The sequence below is a fragment of the Scyliorhinus torazame genome, chromosome 7 (assembly GCF_047496885.1).
Source record: "Scyliorhinus torazame isolate Kashiwa2021f chromosome 7, sScyTor2.1, whole genome shotgun sequence".
Lineage (NCBI taxonomy): Eukaryota > Metazoa > Chordata > Chondrichthyes > Carcharhiniformes > Scyliorhinidae > Scyliorhinus > Scyliorhinus torazame.
Genome location: NC_092713.1, coordinates 230,834,462 through 230,861,026, shown reverse-complemented (window position 1 = coordinate 230,861,026; position 26,565 = coordinate 230,834,462). Strand labels below are relative to the sequence as shown.

The 26,565-nt window shown below is 48.8% G+C and overlaps 1 long non-coding RNA gene across 1 annotated transcript in view; it reads right to left on the bottom strand.

Moving 5' to 3' along the window:
* The window catches only part of LOC140427453 (uncharacterized), a 225,832-nt gene that overhangs the window by 137,894 nt on the left and 61,373 nt on the right, over window positions 1–26,565 (bottom strand). Inside the window, exons 3-4 of the long non-coding RNA XR_011948498.1 lie at window positions 23,023–23,088; window positions 12,945–13,070 (exon numbers count right to left, since the gene is read on the bottom strand). This is a non-coding gene — a long non-coding RNA (uncharacterized lncRNA). The remainder of the gene's footprint in view (window positions 1–12,944; window positions 13,071–23,022; window positions 23,089–26,565) is intronic.

The following is a 26,565-nucleotide window of genomic DNA, read 5'->3' as shown; positions in this document are numbered from 1 at the left end:
TGCTCCCCATCTGGAGTCCGGTCTGCCTTCCGTCGATGCCCCCCGTCCGGAGTCCCAACAGGTTCACTGGAGGCAGCCGAGATTCCCTGAAGCTGCACTTCTGGAGTCGGAACATGCAGGAATGCACCAACCAGTGGAGAGGCTCGAGCCATCGAGGGTGGAAGCGGTGCGCCGCCACCGCAGTCGTCAGTGGTCCCACCGTGATCGTCGAGTGCCTCGGTACGCACTCGGCGAGGTCTGTCACCTTGCACCTTTTGCATGGGAAGTGGGATGCTGTCGTCACTCGTCTCACATCCCGTGGATAGATCCTCATTAGCAGCTTGCTGTTCACTAGGGTTGGATAAATTGTCAGAGTTTTCATCTGGTGGTGCACACCATGTCGGTGGACTGTCATTGTCTTGCCGTTGTCCTTCATTTGGGCTTTTCTTCTTTGGAATTTTAAATCTGCCCCCAGACATTGCAGAACCTTGTTTATTACCCCCAAATTCTCCCATATGTATGGTCTCGAATATAGGATCCAATGTTTCTATCGACATTGTACTATTTTCCAAAGAACATTCCGTTTCACTTTTCTTCTCAGGTACCTCATATGTATCTTTGTCTAATGTACATGCCTTCATGGTCTCTGGGTCTGATTTTGCTGGGACTGGCATGGTCACAGTCTCTCTTTTACTGTTCTCAATTGCCCACATTATACTCCCCATACATAACTGCTTAATCACTGGGGTTAGTGTGGTACAATGGATAATCGGGTCGACCTTATCTGCATCTTCACCATTAGTGGAAAGCACACTTGGTTCACTTGAAACTGCTGTGGGTTTTAAATTCGTTATCTGGCTACTCGATGTCGGTGTCCTCAGGATTCTTGCTCCAATGTTCTGCTCATTTATCAGTGGAGTGTGTATAGGTTCAATGCAATTAATGTTCCCCTCAAGGTTTGAAGAGTCATTACTGACTAACTGCTGGTCTCCGAAGTTGGGATTTTGCGGCGTTGTGTTGAAGGGAGACATTTGTCCCTGCTGTAGATATGATTCAGGTTGTGTTATTTCCATTACCTGAGGATCAATGTCTTGTCCATTTTTTCGATCCGTACTAAAACACTGGCAATTCTCAGTCTGCTCCTTGCAAGTTAAACATTCAATAAATTTCTTTAGCAAATCCTCAGCATCCTTCTGTGGCCGTGCAGCATTATTAATCTCTGTTCGGCTATAATGATCCTGAAGGTCAGCGCATAAACCTTTTTTCTTCGGGCTTGGACGAGGCGATTCCTTTGGCTTGTCTTCAGTTGGGCTTGAACAGTCATCAGCGCTGTGCCCTTCATTGTAGCATGAGAGACCTTCATGGTCATGCTGCTGTGTAGTGGAGCATGGTAGGCTGTTATAGCCTTCTTGCTGTTCACGTGAGCATGGCAGACTTGCATCATCTACCGCTGGTTGGTCAGGAGAGGTTGCTAGACCCTCATGGTCTTGTTCCTGCAAGGACTGCACATTGGAGTCTTGCGTTGCTTCTATCGTGGAGGCTGTCCACGAGCTCTCTGTGGAGGCTTGTGACACTGGAGTCACTTCTTGTTCGTGCAAGGACTGCGCTCTGGAGTCTTGCGTTGCTTCTATCGTGGAGGCTGTACACGAGCTCTCTGTGGAGGCTTGTGACACTGTAGTCACTTCTTGTTCGTGCAAGGACTGCGCTCTGGAGTCTTGCGTTGCTTCTATCGTGGAGGCTGTCCACGAGCTCTCTGTGGAGGCTTGTGACACTGGAGTCACTTCTTGTCCGTGCAAGGACTGCGCTCTGGAGTCTTGCATTTCTGCAATTGTGGAGTCTGTCCACGAGCTTGCTGTGGAGGCTTGTGACACTGGAGTCACTTCTGGTTCATGCGAGGACTGCGCTCTGGAGTCTTGCATGTCTTCTTTTATAGAGTCGGGAACGTTGAGCGGGACGTGGACCACGCTCTGTGTGGCAGCAGGGCGCTCTCCGTGTGCTTGCACCGCTCCCTGTCTGTTAATGTCAGGCTGCAGCATCATCCGGTACTGATAAGTTGGAACGTCATAGCTGCTGGATTGAAGATCCTCAAATCCGAAAAATGAATCCGCACCTGCGTCGGATTCAATGTGGGGGCCGCCAATGTGCAACACGAAAGGTTCGTCCGAGTCATAGTCGTATAGGACCACGGAGCTATCATTGGGCTCGCGAGGTCCGGAAACACTGTAAAGATCGTCATCGAAGTATTCGAGGTCGGAATCATCGGCTTGTGCGTAGGTAACTGCTTGTCGGAGGGTTCTTCGGAGGTCAAATTCATCTCCTGGGTCAATTTGCGGCACTGTGCTGTCATTCCAGGTGAGGGAAGGTTGTTTTACAGCTTTAACAGATTTTTGTTTTTTTGATTTGGGACGTTTCACTTTTAAATTGGATTTGGGACGTTTCCCCTTTAAATTGGTGCAGTCTGGGGCCTCTAACATCCTGACGCTCGGTATGTAGCACGTAGGAAGCGACTGCGCATGCTCAGATCGCTGTTCCTTTACCGTTGGCCGTTTTCTTGACTGCGCATGCGCAGCATCTCGCGCATGCGCAAACGAAACTTCCGGTTCTGCGCACTGCTCGCGCAACTGTGCTAGCGTGATACCTTTAGCAAGATGGCCGCCGACCTCGACCCAGCCCTCTCTCAGGCCCGGGATTTCGGCCTCTGGGAATTCGGGCTCCGGGATCCCAGCCACGAGGTGAGTACTGCAGCTTTTCTTACCTTTATTTGCCGATTGGATTGCATTTTCTTCACAGTACTTGGAGAATTTGTCCAGGACTGCCTGGTAATCGTACCTTTGCTGCCTCCTGAAGAACCTGAACCTTGTGAATATTTCTCTTGCCCTTGCACCGGCGATGGTGAGGAGAAATTCAATTTTTTCGCTATCATCCAGGTCTTGGAGTTCAGCTGCCACCAGGAACAATTCGAACCATTGCCGGAATCGCCGCCAGTTTTTGCGGAGGTCGCCGTGGCACTGGAGCGGCTGCGGAACCGGGAGCTCTATCATTTTGCCTGGGCACTGCTGGTTGTCTCTGTACACTGAGGTATGCCGGCAGGTATCGATCCACTCCTGTACCATGTGGTGTTGGGTGCTCTGGTGCACAGATGAGCCAACACAGTTGTATGTGGTACAACTCTATTTTATTTTAACTCTTATAATACAGTTCGTTCTGGATACTCTGCACGTGCTGTCTCCCTGAGTGTGTTTGGTGGCAGATGTGTCCTGGTCCTCCTCTGCAGCTAATACTGACCACCGGGGATCGTGTCTGTGCTTTTATATCTTTCTGTCATTGGTTGTGGTGTTGTGTGTTCTGATTTGTCTGTTGGTGTGTCTATCATGATGTGTGTGTTTGAATATCATGACAATCAGGACTGATCCCCGCCCCATGCAACCAACAAAATCAGACATCCCGTGCCCCACCATGCTGCACTCACCTGACATCTGTTCCCTGTGAACATTCCAGCCTGTCAGACAGCTGGCCTGTCAATCAGGTAGGATGCATGGTTGAAAACCCAATGAATAATGTTTTAAAGGCAATCCTGTGGTTAATTTTTACAGAAATCCAGGAAATTCATACATCTGGCTTCCCATCCAAAAATCCATCCTCCACTGTTGCTTCCCAGCCCCAAGTATAGATTGGGGCCAAAGATTCTTGTAATGTGGGAAAGACTAACCTGTCTCCTGTGTGGGAGTTAATTAATGACAAATATCATCCATTGAAGTATGATGATCTGTTCAAATGCTCGGCAATGAAATGATGGGGTAATTTTTCAGGTCAAACATAGCCTCACACAGTTTTCTCTTTTCTGTATTGTTTCATCTTTATGATGCTATCGGGGGAAAAATTACAATTTCAAGGAGGCTAGGAAATCACCAAATACAACAGTAATTAATACTTTGGTTGAAAAAATATACCTGTTTAATTATCACTAACTTCCAAGCTGCATTTGAGAATCAAACAGCCAGTATGTTGCGTCAACCGCAGGGGCTGTCACGGCGCTGGAGCAGCTGCCGATCCCGGCCTGAACCCGGCGCCGTGGGGTCCGCGTGTGCGCAGTTGGGCCGACGGCAACTAGGGCATGCGCAGTGGCCTTCTTCCCTGCGCCGGCCCCGAAGCCAAATGGTGCAGGACTACAGGAGCCGGCGCGGAGGAAAGGAGGCCGGGGACAGAGGGGACGGCCCGCCGATTGGTGGGCCCTGATTGCGGGCCAGGCCACTGCGGAGGCCCCCCCCCCCGGTGGTCGGACCACCCCTCCCCCCCCCCCCCCCCACAGGCCGCCCCCGGCCCCTTCAATGCCGAGGCCCCACCGGCTCAGAGGATGTTAGAACGGCACCGGCGTGACTCGACTTTTTGATGACGCCGCTCGGCCCATCCGGGCCGGAGAATCGGCGCGCCGGCCCATGCCAGGCTGGGCCGGAGAGTGGTCGCATACCAGACCAGTACCACGACGGCCCCAATGGCGCCGATTCTCTGCTCTGCCAGCGATTCTCTGACCCGGCGGGGGGGGGGGCGGAGAATTCGGCCTTTTTTTCGGTGATCAATCTCAGGGGCGGGATTCTCCGACCCCACGCCGGGTCGGAGAATCGCCGGGGGCTGGCGTGAATCCCACCCCTGCTGGTTGCCGAATTCTCCGGCACCGGAGATTCGGCAGGGGCGGGAATCGCGCTGCGCCGGTTGGCGGGCCCCCCCCCCCGGCGACTCTCCGGCCTGGATGGGCCGAAGTCCCGCTGCTGGAATGCCTGTCCCACCGGCGTAGATTAAACCACCTCTCTTACCGGCGGGACAAGGCGGCGCGGGCGGGCTCCGGGGCCCTGGGGTGGGGCGCGGGGCGATCTGGCACGGTGGCCTGGCCCACCGATCCGCGGGCGGGCCTGTGCTGTGGGGGCACTCTTTTCCTTCCGCCTTCGCCATTGTCTCCACCATGGCGGAGGCGGAAGAGACCCCCTCCACTGCGCATGCGTGGGGATGCCGTGAGCGGCCGCTATCGCTCCCGTGCATGCGGGTCCGGTGCGGGCCTAGCCCCTCAAGGTTAGGGCTCGGCCGCTCAAGATGCGGAGGTTTCTGCACCTTTGGGGCGGCGCGATGCCGGACTGATTTGCGCCGTTTTGGGGCCGGTCGGCGGACATCGCGCCGATTACAGAGAATTTCGCCCCAGATGACTGTCTTCATAACGCTCATAGCGCTTCATGTCACCAGGAAACGTGGGCTGGATTCTCCGATCCCCGACACCGAAATCGCATTTGCTGATGGGGCAGAGAATCCCCGATGACGACAGAATCGGCACAGCTCCGCCCCCTGAAAAGTGGCGTACTCCAGGAATAAAAGTATATTGGAGGAATTACAGTTGGTCACGGTGCCGACTCTCCGCACCTCAGAGAATCGCGCGCCGGCGTCGGACCAGTGTCGCGCTAGAAAATGGCACGGACGCCAATTTTCCCAGCCGGCGCGGCTTCGGAGAATCCCGCCCATGTGCTTTCTGGTTAATTCTAAGCACTCTCTATACTGCACCACAAAAAATGATTGAATTCGAAACATGAAAGAAAGCAAAGAGACATTCCGTCCCGCCAGCCCCGCTTTCCAGCATGGTGCGCCCCCAGCAGCAACGGGATTCTCTGTTCCCGCAACCAGGCAATGGGGTTTCCCATTGTGGGCACTCTCACACCGTCCAGAAACCCGCGCGTGCGGGTGCATTACCAGCAAAATGGTGGATCCCCCCGAAGGAGAGTCCCACAGTTGGAATTTCAGCAAAATATTCATGCTGGAGACTTCCCCAAAAGTCTTTTTTTATAAATTTAGAGTATCCAATTACTTTTTTTTTTCCAATTAAGGGGCAATTTAACCTGGCCAATCCACCTACCCTGCACAACTTTGTGCTATGGTAGAGACCCATGGAGACATGGTGAGAATGTGCAAACTCCACATGGACAGTGACCCGGGATCAGGATCGAACCCGGGACCTCAGCGCCGTGAGACAGCAGTGCTAACCACTGCGCCACTTTGCCGCCCCACTTGTCTGAAAATTACCTGAATAGCCAATTACTCCAATTCAATCCTTGCTCCCGCTCACAGAAGCAATCTGGTCTTTCTGGACCCATTTGCTACTCTTTTACAGGGACACTCTCCTCCAATCCTATCAGTTCCCTTACCACAATCGCTTCCTTTTCTTTCTCAATTAAACCTGTTCTTCTTCTTCGCTTTCAATTCAACCCGGGAACTAGTCATCTATAACCAGTTACCTCCCTACAGACTATGTCTATGTCCTTCCACGACAACCAAAGGCAGATTGGCCTTCTGCCCTCTGCAGGCCACTAGGGTCTTGGCTGTTCCAAAGATCTTCAAAATCTCCTTGGTGTATGTCGAAAGCTTTGCTGTAATGCTTTTCAACCTTAAAGACTGTGGGCGAAATTCTCCCCCAACGGCGCGATGTCAGCCAAAAACGGCGCCAATCAGACGGGCATCGTGCCGGCCCAAAGGTGCGGAATGCTCCGCATCTTTGGGGGCCGAGCCCCAACATTGAGGGGCTAGGCCGGCGCCGGAGGGATTTCCGCCCCGCCAGCTGGCGGAAATGGCGTTTGTTGCCCCGCCAGCTGGTGGAAATCGCGTTTGTTGCCCCGCCAGCTGGCGCGGAAATGCAGCGCATGCGCGGGAGCGTCAGCGGCCACCGGAGACCGGTGGGCCCCGATCTTAGGCCAGGCCACCGTGGGGGCTCCCCCTGGGTCGTATCCCCCCCCGCGCCCCCCCTCCCCCCCCCCCCCCCCCCCCCCCGAGGGCCACTCCAGCCGACTTACCAGGCCCCGCCATGTGGGACTATGTCTAATCCATGCTGGCGGGACTGGCCAGAAACCAATGGCAGCTCGGCCCATTGGGGCCCGGAGCGTAGCCGAGGGTGCCACTGCCAACAGCCCCCGGCCGGCGTGACGTGAACCCCGCCCCCGCCCGAAAACCGGCGCCGGAGAATACGGCAGCCGGCGGCGGGGCGGGATTTGCACAGTCCCCCCGGGGATTCTCTGACCGGCGGGGGGTCAGAGAATCCCACCCCTTATGTTTGTCCTCGCCTGTAACCTCATTCGTGATAACGAAGAACCGGAGCCGTTCGATGTACTGACTCCATGACTCAGCCTCTTGGTCAAATGGGTCTAGTTTCCCAATGATAGGCATTCCCAACTCACGGTCTAAATGATTCCGACTCTTGCTGGAGCTTCCCTACCTTTTCAATTGTTCCTTCCTTCCCTCCTCAATTCACGATGACTGTCGGTTATGATTGAAAACTTTTACCTCGTCGCCAATATGGTGGCTCAAGCCATGCACTGGAGGCTTCCAGTAATAAACGAAGGTGTTCATTGATGAAAGGCAGTTAGATAACAGGCACAGACCACTATACAACAGGTCTTTACACTTCAGTTCCCTGGTCCACACTGCCTGTGGCCCTGCTCTCAGGGCCCCATGCAAACTCCCCATTGACCAGGTTCATGCGCTTCCGTGCGATTGGCTCCGTGTCGGTCATATGGTCCATGGAACACACCCCCTTAAAGGGGCCAAGCTACCACAACCATTCAATGCAGACCTTTGACACCAAATTGCAAGTGGTAACAAGTTGTGAATGTGGATGCTGGAAATCTGAAATAAAACTAGAAATGCTGTAAATACTCAACAGTTCAGACCACCTACGGAGGGAGAAACAATAGGCTAAATTTTATGTAGAGTATGATGTCCCCATGCCTGCCCTTAGCTGGCTCACCCCACAGCTCCTTTCCAAGAGGTACCTGCCAAATCGAGTGACCAGTAGCTCTCTTGTCCCAGCAGGGCCACTGGGAGCAGTGACCACTGCTGGGGCTACATGTCGTCTCAAAGAGGAGACACCGATGGAGCTCTGACTATCAGGTTATTTTAGGGTCTCACCAAGGGATCGAAGCAATGATCATCAAGACTGTGGTGAAGGGGAAACACGCCGCCTCCCTTCCACCACCACCACAAGCTGGGATCCTTGCCGGTAAACCCATGGGTTAGGAAATGTAACATCCATCCTTGTGATTTGGCCAAATGCTGCCTGACCTGCTGTGTGCTTCCGGCATTTTCTGTTTTTATTCGTGCGATGCTGATGTCAGTGTGTGAAATGCTAATGGCTGACACCCCTGAAAATTTATATTTACATTACACTTGCTAGTAACAGCCTTTACCATAACGCCATTCATTTATCTCAGAGTGTATGTTTAACAGTAATATAATATGAATATCCTGATGTCCTAATACTCTTGGCCTCATTATTCTAGGCTTATTCTATTTCAACTGTTTGTTGTAATTACTATTTAATGCTCGTTAAATTAGAATTTTACCATTGGTAAGAGTTTAAGAAATATGCTTCTAGTCATTTATAGACTGGCGCAATATTCTGTCAATGTTTGGGCCAAACTTTTATTAATAGTTTTATTAGTGAGAGATTAATCATTGTATTTTGTCACTGTGTTGCCAATTTGATAGTCAATTGAGTTAGGTATCTGGGGCGAAATTCTCCCCAAACGGCACGATGTCCGCCGACTGGCGCCCAAAATGGCACCAATCAGACGGGCATTGCGCCGCCCCAAAGGTGCGGAATGCTCCGCATCTTTGGGGGCCGAGCCCCAACATTGAGGGGCTAGGCCGGCGCCGGAGGGATTTCCGCCCCGCCAGTTGGCGGAAACGGCATTTATTGCCCCGCCAGCTGGCGCGGAAATGACATTCGGGGCGGCACATGCGCGGGAGCGTCAGCGGACGCTGACAGTTTCCCGCGCATGCGCAGTGGGGAGACTCTCTTCCGCCTCCGCCATGGTGGAGACCGTTGCGGAGGCGGAAGGGAAAGAGTGCCCCCACGGCACAGGCCCGCCCGCGGATTGGTGGGCCCCGATCGCGGGCCAGGCCACCGTGGGGGCACCCCCTGGGGTCAGATTGCCCCGCGCCCCCCCCAGGACCCCGGAGCCCGCCCACGCCGCCTTGTCCCGGAGCCCGCCCACCCCGGATGGGCCGAAGTCCCGCCGAGAAATTGCCTGTCCCGCCGGCATAAATTAAAGTACCTATTTACCGGCGGGACAGGCAATTTCTCGGCGGGACTTCGGCCCATCCGGGCCGGAGAATCGAGCGGGGGGGCCCGCCAACCGGCGCGGCCCGATTCCCGCCCCCGCCGAATATCCGGTACCGGAGACTTCGGCAACCGGCGGGGGCAGGATTCACGGCGGCCAACGGCCATTCTCCGACCCGCTGGGGGGTCGGAGAATGACGCCCATGTTTCCTTACCGAATACAGTGAAGTATGTTGGTGTGCTGTGCCAGAAAGGAATAACTCAGAATTAAGATAGGTTGAGTGCAATTTAGAGAAGATGCTGGAAAATCCCAGCAGGTCTGGCAGCATCTGTAGGGAGAGAAAAGAGCTAACGTTTCGAGTCCAGATGACCCTTTGTCTGGACTCGAAACGTTAGTGTTTTTCTCTCCCTGCAGATGCTGCCAGATCTGCTGAGGTTTTCCAGCATTTTCTCTTTGGTTTCAGATTCCAGCATCCACAGTAATTTGCTTTTATTTAGTACAATTTAATTCAGCAATGTGCTGAAATTAATGAACAAGTTTTGAAAATTGCATCCTTTGCAGATTCTTTCTCAATGGGTACCACAGTCATTTCTCCCCCCTTTAAAGCTATGTATACCTTGATAAAATAAATTGTATACTGTTACGATCCCAGTTGGTGTTATAACTGGACGGGAAGATCCCAGAATGGAACCCTGGCTCAAAAGACAGTGATATTTACCTTTTTTCTTAAAACGTGGAAGAACAGAGTCACAGGACTGGTAATTAGTTTTAACAACAAGAAAAAAACATTTATTAAATACGAAAAGTTGGATTATTCGACAATGCTCCTTTACTACCCCTTTTAGTTTAACAAATACACACAAAGTTTAAGACTAATGCGTAATACAAAGTACATATTAAGCTACAATGGTTAATTATCATAAAGTCCCTTTAAGCACATGGATTGGCTCTGGTCAAATACACACATTCCGCTCTAAACCCAAGTGAATGTCTGTGTATTTCAACTCAGAATCCCCCCAGATGATTTTCATGTGAAAGTTTCCAAACTCCACTCCCAAAAACAAGCTTTAAAATCGTCTTTCACAATACTGCTTTTGTTAGCAATTTGAATTCTGAAAACCAATCCAAGTTTTCCAAATGCCTTTTTAGCAATGCTTCCACTCCACTTTTATCAGTGAATCCAGTACCCAGGCTTGCCACTATCTGTTTAGGATTTCTTTGTCTTGACTGCTGTGCAGACTGTTCGCAATTGCTTTAACTCTCAATTCCTATTCTTCATTAAATGGCATCAACCTTTTGCTTTACCTCTGAAGTCTGCTTTCCCACTTTAAATCTGGTTACTGCAATTGTCTCTTTAACACAGAACACTTTGCTTACTATTCCTTGAATTCTTTTGAACAATACCATGGTCTTTCTTCTCTGAACTTCAGTCATCAGAAGACATTGGGTCCGATCTTCCGGCCTCAAAGCGAAACGAGGCTGGTGAAAAATGAGAACTGCGGCAGGCAACAAAATGTTTGCGACGCAACGGGCCCGCTCCAGTGGGTGAAATCGGGAACTCGCGTAGTGAGACGAGAAACCAATTATCACCACGTAAGCCCCTCCACAGGGGTCGGCTGCCATGGGAGTGTGGGGGGGTCACTGGGGAGACAACCGGGGTGCAACTGCTCACACCACCACCATGCCAACCCCTTGATTGCTTACCCTTGTCCCTGCCCATCTGCCCCACTGACCACCCATAACCCCCACAGACTGTTGAGGCCTCTGGCCATGTGGCTGAAGGCTTTTGCAAATAGGCAATTGGCAATCATAGTTAAGTGAGCACTTTACGCATCCCAAGTGGATTCTTGTGGGTGGGCGGGCCATGTATCATGTGGGAGTTATTGCCTCGAATCCCAATCACACCTTGATGCATGTACACTGTTTTTGAACACTGCGGGAGGCAACACCACACACGCAGCAGCCAACATCCGAACACCCAGGGGATGGGACACAGCTCCAGGGACATGTCCACAGCCAGAAGGTGGGTGAGTGCCATGGAGAGGGGGCGATGCCTGGAGAGATGAGCCAAGTGTTCGGAGGTCAGCCCGCATTGTGGGTGAAAATGACAGAGGGGTCATAATAGTTGTGCACAAAGGTATTTAATGTGTTTTCCAATCCCCCACTCACCCGATGGTGCCATCCCCCACCCTTGGGGGGGTAGATGTTTCCTTGTTGGAGGTGGGGGCCATTGACCTTCTTACGGCACTGGAGGCCAATCCTCCTGGTCACACTCCCCGAGCCCACAGCTGCCGCCACCTTGTCCCAGGCAGCACCGGCTGCCCTGTGGCTGACTCTCTGGGACCCTCGAGGGAACAGGACACCCCTCCTGGCCTCCACACATCTAGCAGCCTCCTCAGATCTTCATCCCCGAATTTTGGGGCTCGTCTCCTCGGCGCCATTATTGTGAGGTGGCTGGGGTTGGCTGAGCAAGTGCGGCTCAACCTTGATAGCAGGGGGCTGGTGAACACAGTCCCAGCGAATCAGCTGCCGATCCTTCATTTACGGCGAGAAGTCTGTGAGGCCTTGTGAATTGGACCAATTAACATTGAATAGCAGTGCCAGCCTTGCTGGGCTGAATGCCGGGAAACCCATGGCATTTCCCGCTTGCTATCACACTTAGAAATCTTTCCGGAGAATCGTGCCCACTTTTTCTGTCCCAATTCCCTCGTTATCTGGGCAGTAACTGGTTCTTTGGGAAGCCTGCCTCTCTACACCTCCTATTCTGTCCAATCTTTCTTCTGTCAGAATTGAGAGATGTTCACTCCCTGGTGTCCTCTTTCAATTGCAATATATTCAGCTAATACATGAAAGCTTTTCTACCTTACAAGGCCCCCGCGGTGCTGACCATACACTGCTAGTTTATTTACTCTTCACTTTGCAACCCTCTCTAGGCACATTAGAAGCACTTTTGGAACTTAACCAATCCCCACACATCAAACACCTTTTTGCAGCATGAATCTAACTATAGGTTTGACCCCCAAGGCACAGAAATAGTAAATTAAACCTATTTAAAACTATACTTCATTTCTAATGTTTACCAATACAACTATAGATCTATTAAAATTACCTTTGTTTTCCTAACAATGCTAAAAGGTGAGTCTGCATGAAATTAAGCTATAGCCTACGGGGGCGATTCTCCAATATGGAGGCCAAGTGTGAACGCCGTCGCCTTTCACGATAGCGCAAACTGAGCCCGGGTATGACCGATTCTGGCCCCCACAGGGGCCAGCATGGCGCTGGAGTGGTTCACGTCGCTCCAGCCTCCTTTTGCGGCGCCAAATGGGCACGGCGCCAACCCGCGCATGCGCAGTTAGGCCGCGCCATCCTGCGCATGCACGTGGGACTTCTTTAGCGCGCCGGCCCCGACTCAAGATGGCATCGGTGTACAGGGGCAGGCCACGCCAGCAGGTAGGCCTGGGGGCGGGGGGGGGGGGAGAGGCCGGCCCGCCTATTGGTTGGCCCCGATCGCGTGCCAGACCCCATCGGAGGGCCCCCCCCGGTGAAGGAACCCCCTTCTCCCCCCCCCCGACCGTTCGCGCAGAGTTCCCGCCGGCAGCGACCAAGGGTGAACTCCGCCGCGCTGGTGGGTCTCTGTCGTATCAGCGCGGCCGCTCGGTCCATCTGGGCCGGAGAACCGGCGGCCCCGCCGATTCCCGCGGCCAGGGCCGCACCAAACGCACCAGCGCAAATGGCGTCGATTCTCCGCACCTCGCAGAATCGCACGCCGGCGTCGTGGCGCAGTTGCAGCGATTCTCCGGCCCGGGGCAGGGCTCGGAGAATCGCCCCCTACATGAGGGAAATATTGAGCCTGCTGGCAGTTAGTGCATTACTTACAATTCAATATCTTAATCTCTTTTCCTTTAAGTTAGATGTGCAGTTAAACTCTGAATTAAACAGGGTCAGTTGATCGACCTCTGAGTGTTTATGCCATCCATCATGCAACACTTGTTACTTGTGCTTCTGTAAAATCAAAGAGTAGAGAATTCTGGCCTCAGTGTTCACTTGTAAGAATAATTGTCCCCACCTAGCTAACCATATCACTGTACACGCTACTGTGTTGGTAGAAGCTGTTAATTTCAGTCACATTGTGCATAGATTATTGAACAAATATAAACTTAAGTTGAAGCTTTGATTAAAAAGTTAAGAAATAAAATCCTAATATCCTCGCACTGTTTTAACCTGCGCTGCACCAGATATCTGGTTGTTTGTGCTTTGTTATTGTGAAAAATATATAATCTCCCTTCTTCACCGACTCACTCAAATCAAGAGTCAGGCTAATGTATTGAAGTATTGATCAATTGGATTTTTAAAAAGATTTCTCAGTTATTAGCATATCAGAACTTCAGGAGCAAAATTCTAACTTTCAGTTCAAATTACAGTTTCATTTTTACTGCAGCACTTGTTTTTTACGGCTAATTAAAACCTTCCTCTATAAGGTCACATTTCTTCACATTAAGAGGCAAAGAAATAATGGTTCAGACTGCAAAATTATAATGAGTTAATATTGTGAAATCGAAAGCATATTGCAATATCTGCAGCTGTGGAGTAGAATAACGCTTGCCAACCTATAGTTAAATAGGTTAATGGTCCTGATAAACAGCAATGTAACAGGCAATTGGCTGAATTTTAAGGTGTTGGGTGAGATCTTTTGGCTGTATAATCTGGTGGGATCTTCTTATCCTGCTGATGGCGCACCTGAGCCAGGGTTTTCCTAGTGGCGGGGGAGTGGATTCAATGGAAATCCCATTGGCAGGGGCAGGACCAGAATATCCCGGCACGGCCAACAGTGGGCCACCGAGAAGTGCCGCAGGGAGGCTAGAGAATCTCGTCCAATATGTTTCCTAGCTCTGTCATGTAACTCAAGATTCTAGTCACAATCATGCCTTAGAATAAAACTCGGAAGCTGTCAGTCATATGTTTTTTTTAAATAAAATGAATCAGGAGGATTTTGATTTGATTTATTATTGTCACATATATTAGAATATTTGAAAAGCATTTTGTCTTGCATGCTATACAGACAATGCATACCGTAGATAGGGAAGGAAGGCAGAATGTAATGTTACAGTCATAGCTAGGGTGTAGAGAGAAGATCAACTTAATACGAAGTAGGTCCATTCAAAAGTCTGATGGCAGCAGGGAAGAAGCTGTTCTTGAGTCGGTTGGTCCGTGACCTGAAACTGTTGTATCTTTTTCCTGATGGAAGAAGGTGGAAGAGAGTAGGTTCGGGGTGCGTGGGGTCCTTAATTGCGCTGGCTGCCTTTCCGAGGCAGTGGGAATTGTAGACAGAGTAGATGGATGGGAGACTGGTTTGCGTGATGGATTGGGTTACATTCACGACCTTTTGTAGTTTCTTGCGGTCTTGAGCAGACCGGGATCCATACCAGGCTGTGATACAACCACAAAGAATGCTTTCGATGGTGCATCTGTAAAAGTTGGTGAGAGTCGGAGCTGACATGCCAAATTTCCTTAGTCCTCTGAGAAAGTAGAGTCGTAGAGCTTTCTTAACTATAGTGTCGGCATGGGGGACCAGGACAGGTTGTTGATAATCTGGACACCTAAAAACATGAAGCTCTCGACCCTTTCTACTTTGTTCCCATTGATTTAGGACTGCGCTTAGGAGGAACTTCTTCACCCAAAGGGTTGTGAATCTATGGAATTCCTTGCCCAGTGAAGTAGTTGAGGCTCCTTCATTAAATGTTTTCAAGATAAAGATAGATAGTTTTTTGAAGACTAAAGGAATAAAGGGTTCTGGTGTTCAGGCGGGAAAGTGGAGCTGAGTCCACAAAATATCAGCCATCATCTCATTGAACAGTGGAGCAGGCTCGAGGGGCCAGATGGCCTACTCCTGCTCCTAGTTCTTATATTTTTATGTAGACAGGAGCATGTTCTCCACTACGCTTCCTGAAGTCGATGACATCTCCTTCGTTTTGTTGACATTGAAGGAGAGATTATTGTCGTCGCACCAGTTCACCAGATTCTCTGGGGGCGATTCTCCAAAATGAAGACGAAGGGCGAGATTCTCCGACCCCCCCCGCCGGGTCGGAGAATCGCCGGGGGCTGGCGTGAATCCTGCCCCCACCGGTTGCCGAATTCTCCGGCACCGGATATTCGGCGGGGGCGGGAATTGCGCCGCGCCGGTTGGCGGGCCCGCCCGCGCGATTCTCCGGCCCGGATGGGCCGAAGTCCCACTGCTAAAATTCCTGTCCCGCCGGCGTAGATTAAACCACCTACCTTACCGGCAGGACAAGGCGGCGCGGGCGGGCTCCGGGGTCCTGGGGGGGGCACGGAGCGATCTGGCCCCGGGGGGTGCCCCCACAGTGGCCTGGCCCGCGATCGGGGCCCACCGATCCGCAGGTGGGCCTGTGCCATGGGGGCACTCTTTTCCTTCCACCTTCGCCACGGTCTCCACCATGGCGGAGGCGGAAGAGACTCCCTCCACTGCGCATGCGCGGGAATGCGTCAGCGGCTGCTGACGCTCCCGCGCATGCGCCGCCCGGAGATGTCATTTCCGCGCCAGCTGGTGGGGCACCAAAGGCCTTTCCCGCGAGCTGGCGGGGCGGAAATCAGTCCGGCGCGGGCCTAGCCCCTCAAGGTGAGGGCTCGGCCCCTCAAGATGCGGAGACTTCGACATCTTTGGGGCGGCGCGATGCCAGACTGATTCGCGCCGTTTTTGGCGCCGGTTGGCGGACATCGCGCCGATTGCGGAGAATCCCGTTCCTCAGCTTTGTGGGGCACCGGTGTTGAGGATGTTCGTGGGGGAGCTGTTGTTGCCTGTCCTTACTGATTGTGGCCGAATTCTTTTACCTCTGGTGCCGCATAGGCTGATAGGGGAATTTTATTTTTGCTTATTCACAATGTGATGTTTCAACCCTTGAGATGGACAAATACTTTCTAAAAATTAAAAGTGAGTCAATGTAAAATGGACTACAATACGTTCCGGACTTGAACCCTTTCATTTCAGACCCCAGATTAAACCACTCTGTATTTTGCTTTTTTTTCTGCACATATTACAATCATGGCCGGGATTCTCCCCTACCCGGCGGGGCGGGGGGTCCCAGCGGGATGGAGTGACGTGAACCACTCCGGCGCGAGCCCCCCCAAAGGTGCGGATTTCTCCGCACCTTTAGGGGCCAAGCACTCACTGCGAGGGGCTATGCCCGCGCCGGAGTGGTTTCCGCTCCACCGACTGGCGTGGAAGGCCTTTGGCACCACGGCAGCCAGGGCCGAAAGGACTTCGCCAGGCGGCGGAAGTCCACGCATGCGCGGGAGCGTCAGCGGCCACTTACGTCATCCCCGCGCATGCGCAGGGGGGTGTCTCCTAAGCGTCGGCCATCGCGGAGGCTATGGCTGAGGCGGAGGGAAAAGAGTGCCCCCATGGCACGGGCCCGCCCGCGGATCGGTGGGCCCCGATCGCGGGCCAGGCCAACGTGGGGGCATCCCCCGAGGCCAGATCGCCCCGTGCCCCCCCCCCCCCTCGGACCCGGTGCCCACCGCGCCGCCTAGTCCCGCCGGTAAGAGAGGTGATTCGATTCTCGCCGGCGGGACAGGCATAGCAGCAGCGGGTCTTCGGCCCATTGCGGGCCGGAGAATCGCCGGGGGGGGGGGGCCCGCCGACCGGCCTGGCGCGATTCCCGCCCCCGCCGAATATCCGGTGCCGGAGAATTCACGCCAGCTCCCGGCGATTCTCCGACCCGGCGGGGTGTCGGAGAGTCCCGCCCCTCGTAACATGCTCCAGTCATTTCTCCCTTTTATACTGTTATAACATGAAGAAGTTAGGATAATGCTTGCTCCTGCACCCAGATTGCAGCTTTGCACGCCATTGGATAAGTGGGCAGGTGCAGACCATGCTGTTCAATCCCTATTGAACATTGCTTGGATGTTGCCTATAATTTTCCAATATGCACTGTCAGCAGGCCAGGCTTCATACCAGAAGTGTTAAAACAGAAAATTTAAATTTGGGGTACAATTCTTGCAGAGCATAATCTGTAAAGATGGAAAACGGAAGTTACTGAAAAGACTCTGCTCAAAAAATTGTAGTGGTAATCATTCAGAAAAATACTTTCAGATTTCTTGTTCAGTTGAGAAAGTATCCTAATCCGATGCAGTAGGTTAGGTTAGCTCTGCTCTGTTACTTCTCAGATCTAGGCCGGAATTCTCCGGTCGTGGGGATTCTCTTTTCCCGCTGACAGCGCACCCTGGCCAGTGGGTTTTGCGGCGGTGTGGGGTGGTTTCAATGGGAAATCCCATTGACAAGTGGCAGGAGGATAGAATCCCGCCGCCAGCGAACTGCGCGCGGCCGAGAAACACGGGGCTGGTGGACCAGAGAATCCTGCCCCTGGGTTTGTATTCAATCCAGAATTGTGGAGCATTGTGAAATAGCTGCAAGAATTATTGTTGCGTGAAATGCATTTGGTGCCTCAATCCTTGTCCTAATACAGGCTCCAAAACATTCAACATTTTAACATAAATTTGGCAATTAGTTTTGGAGCAGCCAGAAGAGTGACAGTAGTGCAAACATGGAATGCCCAGTCCAGTACGAGGTGCTCCTCTGTGACTGGATTCAAGTTGTATTTTTGGGCCCTGTAAAAGGAGATGCACTCTACAAATTGTTGTATCTGACTTGTGCTCAGTACTGTTGCTAGGTAACAAAAGGTGAATTGATGCAATTCCCTTGGGCACAAAATAAAATTCACGTTTCCATTTTGACAGAGCATTTTATACATTGTAGTGCTGCAATAATTCCATTGGTTAATAAAGGGAGAATCTTTTATCTGAGACTTCTTATTCCACTGTTTAAATTGAAGTGTTCACCCCTTTATTTTAACTGGGCTAACACACCCACTAATATTGAGGGATAAGTGTAGTGTTCATCTTGTAATATCCCACATGTTTAAAGTTTAGAAAAATTAGAATCCATTTGTTTTGTCAATTCACATAAGTTTATATCCAGGTTAAGTTCATTTACATTGAGATACTTTTCTCTCCATTTTCTTAACTTAATAAACAGCAGTAAGAAATTAATGTCAATTTCCCTGCTTTATACTTTGGCCCTCTTTTTACACTAAAACTGGTGAATTGGAAGAAAATTGTGCTGGAGGATTTTGCCTTCAATTCAATAATGCAATGTCTTCTGTTAATAATTGAGTCCCCTACATGGTCAAATTTAAAACTGGACGTGATTCAACCGGAAAATATCTATGCCCGATTTTGGGCACGTTTTGGGGGATGTTTCTTGACGACTCTAGTGCCTGGGTGAGCCCAGCAGGAAAGGCTCCTCGCAGATCAGGATGCCATTTTGGAAGAGTGCACTGATCTCCCCCCTCCCTATCAGGCCTTCCCATTTTGAACCCCTCTTCCCACCCCAACCTTGAGGAAGCCCCTGGGAACACCCGCTCACCTCCCTCTACCAGGTAAGGCCTGCCTAGGCCCGATCCCTGGCAGTGCCAACCTGGCACCCAGGTGTTCTTGTTGGCACCACCAGCCTGGGACCCAGGCAGTGCCATCCCAGCAGAGCCTGGGTGACACTGCCACGCTGCCCAAGTGGCAATGCCAGGGTGCCAAAGAAAGAGCCAGGGTGCCTGGCCATTAAGGCCTGGGAACCGGGATAATCCGACGAACGCATATTTATACGTGGCTAATGCATCATTTGAATATGCTGATCAGGATCACACTCAATGAGGGAGAAATCCAGGTCGCAACTTCTTGTGAGATTTTGTTAAACCCCGCGAGATGTTCTGAGCTTCGTGAACCTCGTGAGAGGCCTCTCGCGAGATTCAACCGCCTAGTCCCGACACCGACTTGGGCGTGACGAGAACACCGAATCACGCCCACTACCTCCTTAAAAAATGGGACGAGTTGAATTTCTAGTTTGAGGGGAAGATACCCTGCAAGTGGTGGTCTTGTGGTACAGTGAGTAATATCCTGCCTCTGAGCCAGAAGCTCCGGTTCAAATCCCACCCCAGGACTTGATGATCACGGAATATGCAGTCATGACGTGGCCAAATAGGTTGAGTGTCAACCTGCAAATTCCTTCCAACACGCCAAATTGTCAGGTGGTAAGAGCTGGGGAGAGACTCCCAGTCAGCCATGCTTGATGGAGAGTGGTGTCGTTTAAACTATATGCCCCAGCAACAGACTAGCAACCCATTCTGGGAATTACTAGCTATGGAAAAAGATGGATGTCTGGGGGAAGAGAAGAGCCTACCTTGCAAGTATTTCTGCTCATTTTCTAAAGTTTTAAACATTGTAATGGGGCTCAATGCCATAAATTGGACCTTAAATGGTAGGAAAATGTGGAAGATACATAAAACCGTCTGCTCAATTCGCAATTACACGTTGTACACTATTGTACAAAGTCAAAATTGCCCCTATAAGATTTAAAATCCACAGAAACAACAAAATTGGAACATTGAAATGATAGGAATAGAATGGGAATGATGAACATGGAGGATCTTGCATTGGTTTGGAAAAAACATGAAATTGTTTAATTGTGGAGAAAGGAGTCTACAATAACTATAATGTTGATTCCACTCTTTCGTGCATGTGATGATTTTTTTTAAATCTTGGCGTGCCAAGTGTTTTATATGCTTTATTGTTTTCCCAGTAAACTTAACAATGGGTTTCAAATTAATTGCATGTGGTGAATTAGAGGCCAGAAATTATTATAAATGGTGACATTCATATCCAAAGACTTTATATACATATCCATGATAGGAATAGCAAATAACAGTCCATTAATGGAAGGGGCCTTTCAAGTGCCTGCAGAATTACAATTTATTTGTCTTAGTCCAGTTATAATGGAGTTAACGTATGCAAAGCTTTTCTTGTCTTATGTTTGTGTGAGAGCAAATTACTCTATTTTTTAAAAAAAGAACTGTATCCCTGTTCAACCTTGAGCCTGTACTAATGAAATTGCATGCCCACAGTTTGCTGATGAAACTCTTAAAGGCTGATAAAAGTCTTAATGTTCTGAGCTTTTATTAAATTAAGTTATGTGAGAGTTACATTGTACATAATATAGCAGAAAGAAAAATGTTGGTCCTGTCATACCTCTGTTAACTTATTCAACGCTACAGCTACACTCCGAATCGTAATTCTGATTCTGGCCTCTTGTGTGTCACTTTCTCCCTTTCCATCCCCATCATTGGCCATGCCTTCAGCTACATATAGCCTCATGGGCCAGGATTTTCTGATGGAGTGCAGCGGTTCAAGAAAGCAGCGCACCAACAGCTCCCCGAGGGCAATTAGGGTTGGGCAACAAATGCTGGTCTAGCCAATGACGTCCAAATTCTGTGAAAGAATATAAAAACCCACACAACTATAAGGTATCTTTGAGCTCTGGTTTTGCCACAGCCCTGTGAGCTTTGGACCTTTTTGGCAATGCCAGGATACAAAGTTGATGAAGTTTTTCAGATGCACTGGGGAAACTGCCACTAATTTCGCTTGGAGTCAAGTGCCTTGCAGTTCATGCTGACCTTCAGTGGTTTATGGGCTGCACTCTTGAGAGATGTCCCACTGCAGTTACTGAATTGCTTTAAGCGTCTGTAGTTCATGAGGGTGAGTGGGTTTTAAGTTAAATGCTGATCAGATGATTCAGCAGGTCAACGTTAGTCTCTCTCACTCTGCTATTTTGCTTGAATGTCACAAAACTCAAAGGTATTTCAACCAAAGCAAAATTAACTGAAATATATCAATAGGTGTCAAGTATCTTTTTTTGGGGTGTGGGGGAGGGTGGGGGGTGTGGTGGTGAGAAGGCAGAGAGCAAATGAAACTGAATTGTTTTGTACAAGTGGACCAACTTTTGTTAAAAGCCATGAAAGCATTCTTATATCAACAGTATGCCATAATCAGCAACGCACTGATAGAATGTGGTGCCTGGAAACCATTGACAGTGGCAGCTAATTGTTAAATGAATGATTTTATCACAAGTGCAGTGATAATGCTGTTGAGGAAATGGTTTCTTAAGCTTCGAAAGCACGATAGTGTTCATGTCCATCAGTGGACATGGAAGTTACACAGCTAATGGTTTGAAAAACTTCTTTCTGACACCAGAGCAAAAAGAACTCTGGGTTCAGCCTCCTATATGCTGATCAGCAATTGAATCGGATAAATTCTGAAAAGGACAAAAGTTTTCAGAAAAGCTTTGAAGTTATTGAGCTTTAAACATCAGCAATCATATTTTAGCACTGTACAGCAGAATACATGCTGGTATAACCCCCGCGAGATCCATGGGGACGACCTGATCGATCTCCCCATGGCACTCGTGGAATACAAGCTCTCCCGCTGAGGGGTGGAGGCCTAACAGCGGGGCTCGTTAATTCCCCAAGATAACAGCCAGCCCAAGAGGAAGTCAGCATCTCTTGAAGTAGACTTGGGTGTTGATTAGTTGCTGTATTTCCTAAATGTGGGTAGAAAATAAAATACTTTTAACTTACCTTTTCTGGGCTCCTCATTGACTACAATACTTGCCATGAAGTTATGTTCTTGAATACCAGGGTACACAATTCTAGCCCTTGTTGCCCTCTGGGCAGCCATGGTAGCACAAGTGGATAGCACTGTGGCTTCACAGCGCCAGGGTCCCAGGTTCGATTCACCGTTGGGTCACTGTCTGTGCGGAGTCTGCACGTTCTCCCCATGTCTGGGTGGGTTTCCTCCCGGTGCTCCGGTTTCCTCCCACAGTCCAAAGACATGCAGGTTAGGTGGATTGGCCATGCTAAATTGCCTTTAGTGTCCAAAAAAGTTAAGAGGGGTTATTGGGTTACGGGGATAGGGTGGAAGTGAGGGCTTAAGTGGGTCGGTGCACACTCGATGGGCCAAATGGCCTCCTTCTGCACTGTATGTTCTATGTTAATAGCGCCTCAGTTTTGTGACGCTCTCTTTCCGCAGAAAGGCTTACCTCTCCCAGAGAGGTTGCTGGCTGGCCCTCCTGTCGAGCCCTCCAATTGGCCCTTGCCAATCTGTGTGCTGCCCACCATCCCTAAATGGATGAAAAATATGGCGATGGCTTGTTGAATGGCCGCCTCCTGTCGGTTCGTATAAGCAGACAGACCAAGATTCAGAAATGGCCCTGACAGGCGTGAAAATCTGGAAATTCTCACCAAAGGCCAGGATTTTATCAGCACAGCAGGCATGGTAGGAGGCATGGGGGCTGGTAAAATCACGGGGAGCCAGGTCAGATCAGCTTCCCCTTGTGTTAACACAGTTCAGGCATTTAACCCAGGGTAGGCCTGGATGCAGAGAGGCTGCCTGCCCAAAGGTGTCGGGCAGCCCATTTACATGATCATAGGCCCAATTAGAGACCGTTAATTGTGGCTGACAGTGGGTGGGATGAATACCCAATGTGCGCGAAGGCTGCTAGCTAATTGGAGGCAATGTCCCTGCCTCAGTCTGGGTGACAAGGCTTCATGGACCTAAGAAGAGGCCATGACAGGGAAGACAAAACCCATAATTCTGACAAACCTCCCAGGGGGTTCTTCCCCTCCCTTCCTCAGCCCTTGACTTTTTAAAAAAAACATTAAACTTACCTCTCGGACGCTCCAAGTTTCCTATATTCCTCAGCAGTGAACACCTCTCCCCATAACTCTGCCGAGGTGTTTGATTTGCCTGCCCTGTGATTGTGCTGACAGCGCATCGGTTGTGGTCAATTAGGAAGCCGTTGATGGTAAAATTGCTTGAGCCATTACTGTTGCTGGCAAGTGCGGGCTCGCGATTTGCTCTGACGACAGGGTCCCGACGCCCCTTATAAATTTTGACCCACCATTTCAGTTTTATGGCCTTTCAAGACCATTTGATGAAAGGGGTGAGAAGAAACGAACAAAACTTCTGTCGGAAAAATACGCACAAATTCTTCAAGGTGGGCATTTCTGAAAGAGAAGTGGCACTGAATTAAACACGAGCAAAAAATTTCCATTACCGTGGATGCTGGAAATCTGAAGTAAAAGCAGGATATTGTGGAAACACTCAGAAAGTCCAACAGCATCTATGGAGAGAGGAACCAAGTTAACTTCATAAAGTCTTCGGCATAAAACCTGACATTGTTTCAGGTGCCCAGTATCATAGAATTGTAGATAAACAGTGACTTTAAAATGCTTCAAAACAGGAGCCTAGTTCTTCTAACAAGAATGTGATCCATCAGTCAGAGTTTTCCATAAGAACCAGGTCCTCTGGGCTTGGGAATGGGAATGGATGAATGCAATTAGTCATCCCTGGGCATCTACTGGAAGACGTGTGTGTGTGTCAATGTCAAGTGAGGGCCAGATCTATTTCAATGTGATCACTCCCCCCTCCCCCACGTCTTCTCCTCCCCTCACCCTGCTGCAATCCATTTTCAACTTCAGAATGAAAGTACTGAAGATTATTGAAGAAATTCACCATGTTTAGACATTGGGCTTAAGTCTCTGTCAGCATAGATGATGATGCATTAGGTCTGTGTGCGTCTGTGTACAAGTATAAACACATAGATAAAAAAAATGACCTCCTCATGACATGCTGTTGTTTGATAATCAGCTAACCACACAGAACCAATGTCAACAGATGGAGAGCGTCTTTGTAAGTGAACACTAGATCACCATCTCATTATAACTTGAAAGCAGAACAAGATTGACAGGAACAACAGTCTAATCCGTGGTATGTTCTCAAACCCCTTTGAGTTCATTGTACTGCAACTGCCACAGCAGCTGCTTAAACCTTATTCGCATGTGATCCTTATAAAATTGCAAAGTAGACAACACAGGGCTTGATCATACTTTATCCAACCTTCTTTACTCTCAAGATAAAATAAGATAAAGGAATTAGTGATCACAAGGTGTTTATTCATTGGTTACATTCAAAACCCCTTGTTTAGCTTTCTTCCTTGCCAATTTGCTTTCTGACATTTTCTCCCCACTTTTATGATATACACATAACTTTCTGAAGCTGAGAAGATTGCAGACCAACCTGTACCCAGTTATTTTCAAGCGCTGGAAAGACGATGCGGGTCTGGCAGCATCTGAGGAAAGAGAAAAAGAGTTAACATTTGAATCTGTATGACTTTTCTTCAGAGTGAAGAAGAGACATACGGCTTCGAAATTTTAACTCTACTTCTCTCTCCACAGATGCTGCCAGACCTGCTGAGTCTTTACAGCATTTTCTCTTTTCATTTCAGATTTCCAGCATCGCAGTATTTTGCTTTTATTTTCAAACGCTGCTTTGTAACAATGCAGTGAGAAGTGTATGAGTGGAACTGAATCACCCTCAGAATTACCTCTCTCCTTTGGAAGAATGCTGACCCTTGCCCAGTTTGTACCTTTTGCTCACTGAACTCAGACATGAAGACTGCAGATATCAACCCATGATTCACTACTCTATGCAGCAGACTATAATAGTAAGAATAATATTAATAAGTTGTGTTATGGCATTGCCCAAATTAGAGGGGTTTAAATGTATTTTTTTCCGCTGTTTTTATTTTGAAATATTTCAATTTCAATTGCAATTGGTTTATGTTGCATCCTTTCGAACATTTGAAGTCGTAAATTTTTATTCCTACCAGGGATGATTATCAGATAATGTTAGATTTTATTTTATTACAATTCTTATACCCTCGAAATTCCAACTAAATCTGATGCCAAATGCTATCTTAGTCACTTCTAAGTAACAGGCCGGGTTCCCTCTACAATAAGTTTGATTTTCAGTTTAATTCCTGGGTGGTAATCTGGTGGGATAGATCACCCACCCATTATAAAACTTATCCAATTTTCATTCCATTGAAATTATTTGAATAAAAGTCACCCAGGACTATAAAGGGTGGGCAATTGACTTCAATACAATACCATGTGGGTCGGAAGATGACAATCTAGACCACTGGATTAAAAAATCTTTCATCACATAGCCTGGTTCTGATTTTGATATCTCATTTTCTTTGGGGCGGACTTGGGATATATTGCTTTTCTTGAAGTTGCCCATTATTACATTAGTCTCTCGTACTCCTTTGTCTGATCAATATGTCGTCATCATCCTCTTCCTGTCAAGAGGCTATATGGGAGATCTCTCTTAATCCTCCCCTATTCCTGCTTGTTAATTCAGGTCAGTCCATTTTACCTCTCAGCTTCTCTTGCAATATAAATTCACCTTCCTGAATTTCCAAATCCTACAGATCACACAAGGTTACCTCATCCCTCTGATAGTTTTCTTCCCGAGTGAAGGTGTTATATATTGAAACCACTTCTAGGAAATGCAAATGGTCCTAATATTGAAACCATCATGATTCTGTGCCTTTCCACATGCCCTTAACATGAGCTTCTGATTACGAATAAATCTGCAAGTAGTGTTAATTTTACAGTAATAGTGACAAAAGTAAACCTTTATTTTCACAGAACCATCTGTCGGGATAAAATGTAACATTCATTTTAAAACACGTTTTGGGTGTTGCTTGCATGAGGACGAAAACAAGACAGGGTCGTTGCCTACATTTGCCTTCAGTAATGCAGGAACAAGAATGAACCTGTTTTGAAGTGTTTTGTTATCGAAGAGGGCTGATGAGATTGAGCAGGCTGCTGCATGTTTTCCCCCCGCATTTATTCCACAATCATTTTTTTTTAATAACCTGCTTGGACTGTGATGAATTCGATTCGGTTGAGATGAAGATTATGAGTTAATTGTAATGAAAGATTATTACTTGGTTTACTGCGGTTGAACTTTAATGCATGTTGAAACGGGTTCAGCGCAGTCGTGAAATTAAGATAGCAGTGAATTAAAAGGAAAAAAGAAGGGGACAAAAGGTGTGCTCTCTGGAGATGATCACATTATTGCATTACTTAGCAGGAATGGAACTCACTTAGCAAATCTAAAAGTAATCATTTAGGTGTTCAATGTGTTACAGCCTTACAAATGCTCCATTTAGGAATATATCCATAGATTCATGATTTTAAGACATGTTACAGCATTTATTGGAATTCAACAGCATTCGGTAGCAATATTCCAACCCTTGAGCATTTTAGTCACATGTCATGTTGTGCAAGTGCAAATGTTCTTCCCATTTTTGTCCAGCTATACTATAAATAGAAATACATTTGCCAGACTGAGAATATTACTTTAGATAACGTGTTTAGCAAAAACTAAAATAAATTACTTTTAGATTTAACAATAAAACCAATATTTTAAACCTGTATTTTCTGAAGTTTGTTCAACTGCAAAAGTGTTATTTAATGAGATTATAATATGAAGCACTTACACAGAGGTGAACAACATGAAAGGCTTTCTCAGATATGACAGGCCAGATTTATGAATATTATATATGTTTCTCTTTGTATATTAATATACTAGTTTTATTAAGATCTCATACTTCAAAAGTACATTGTCAAATCATGGGTGCGATTTAACAGGCAAAAAGCAGAGTTCCAGTTTGGTCGGGATTTGGCCGAGGCCGCATTTACTTCATTTGATAACTCGCGGATCCTTCCCTCTGCTCCTCCACCGCAGC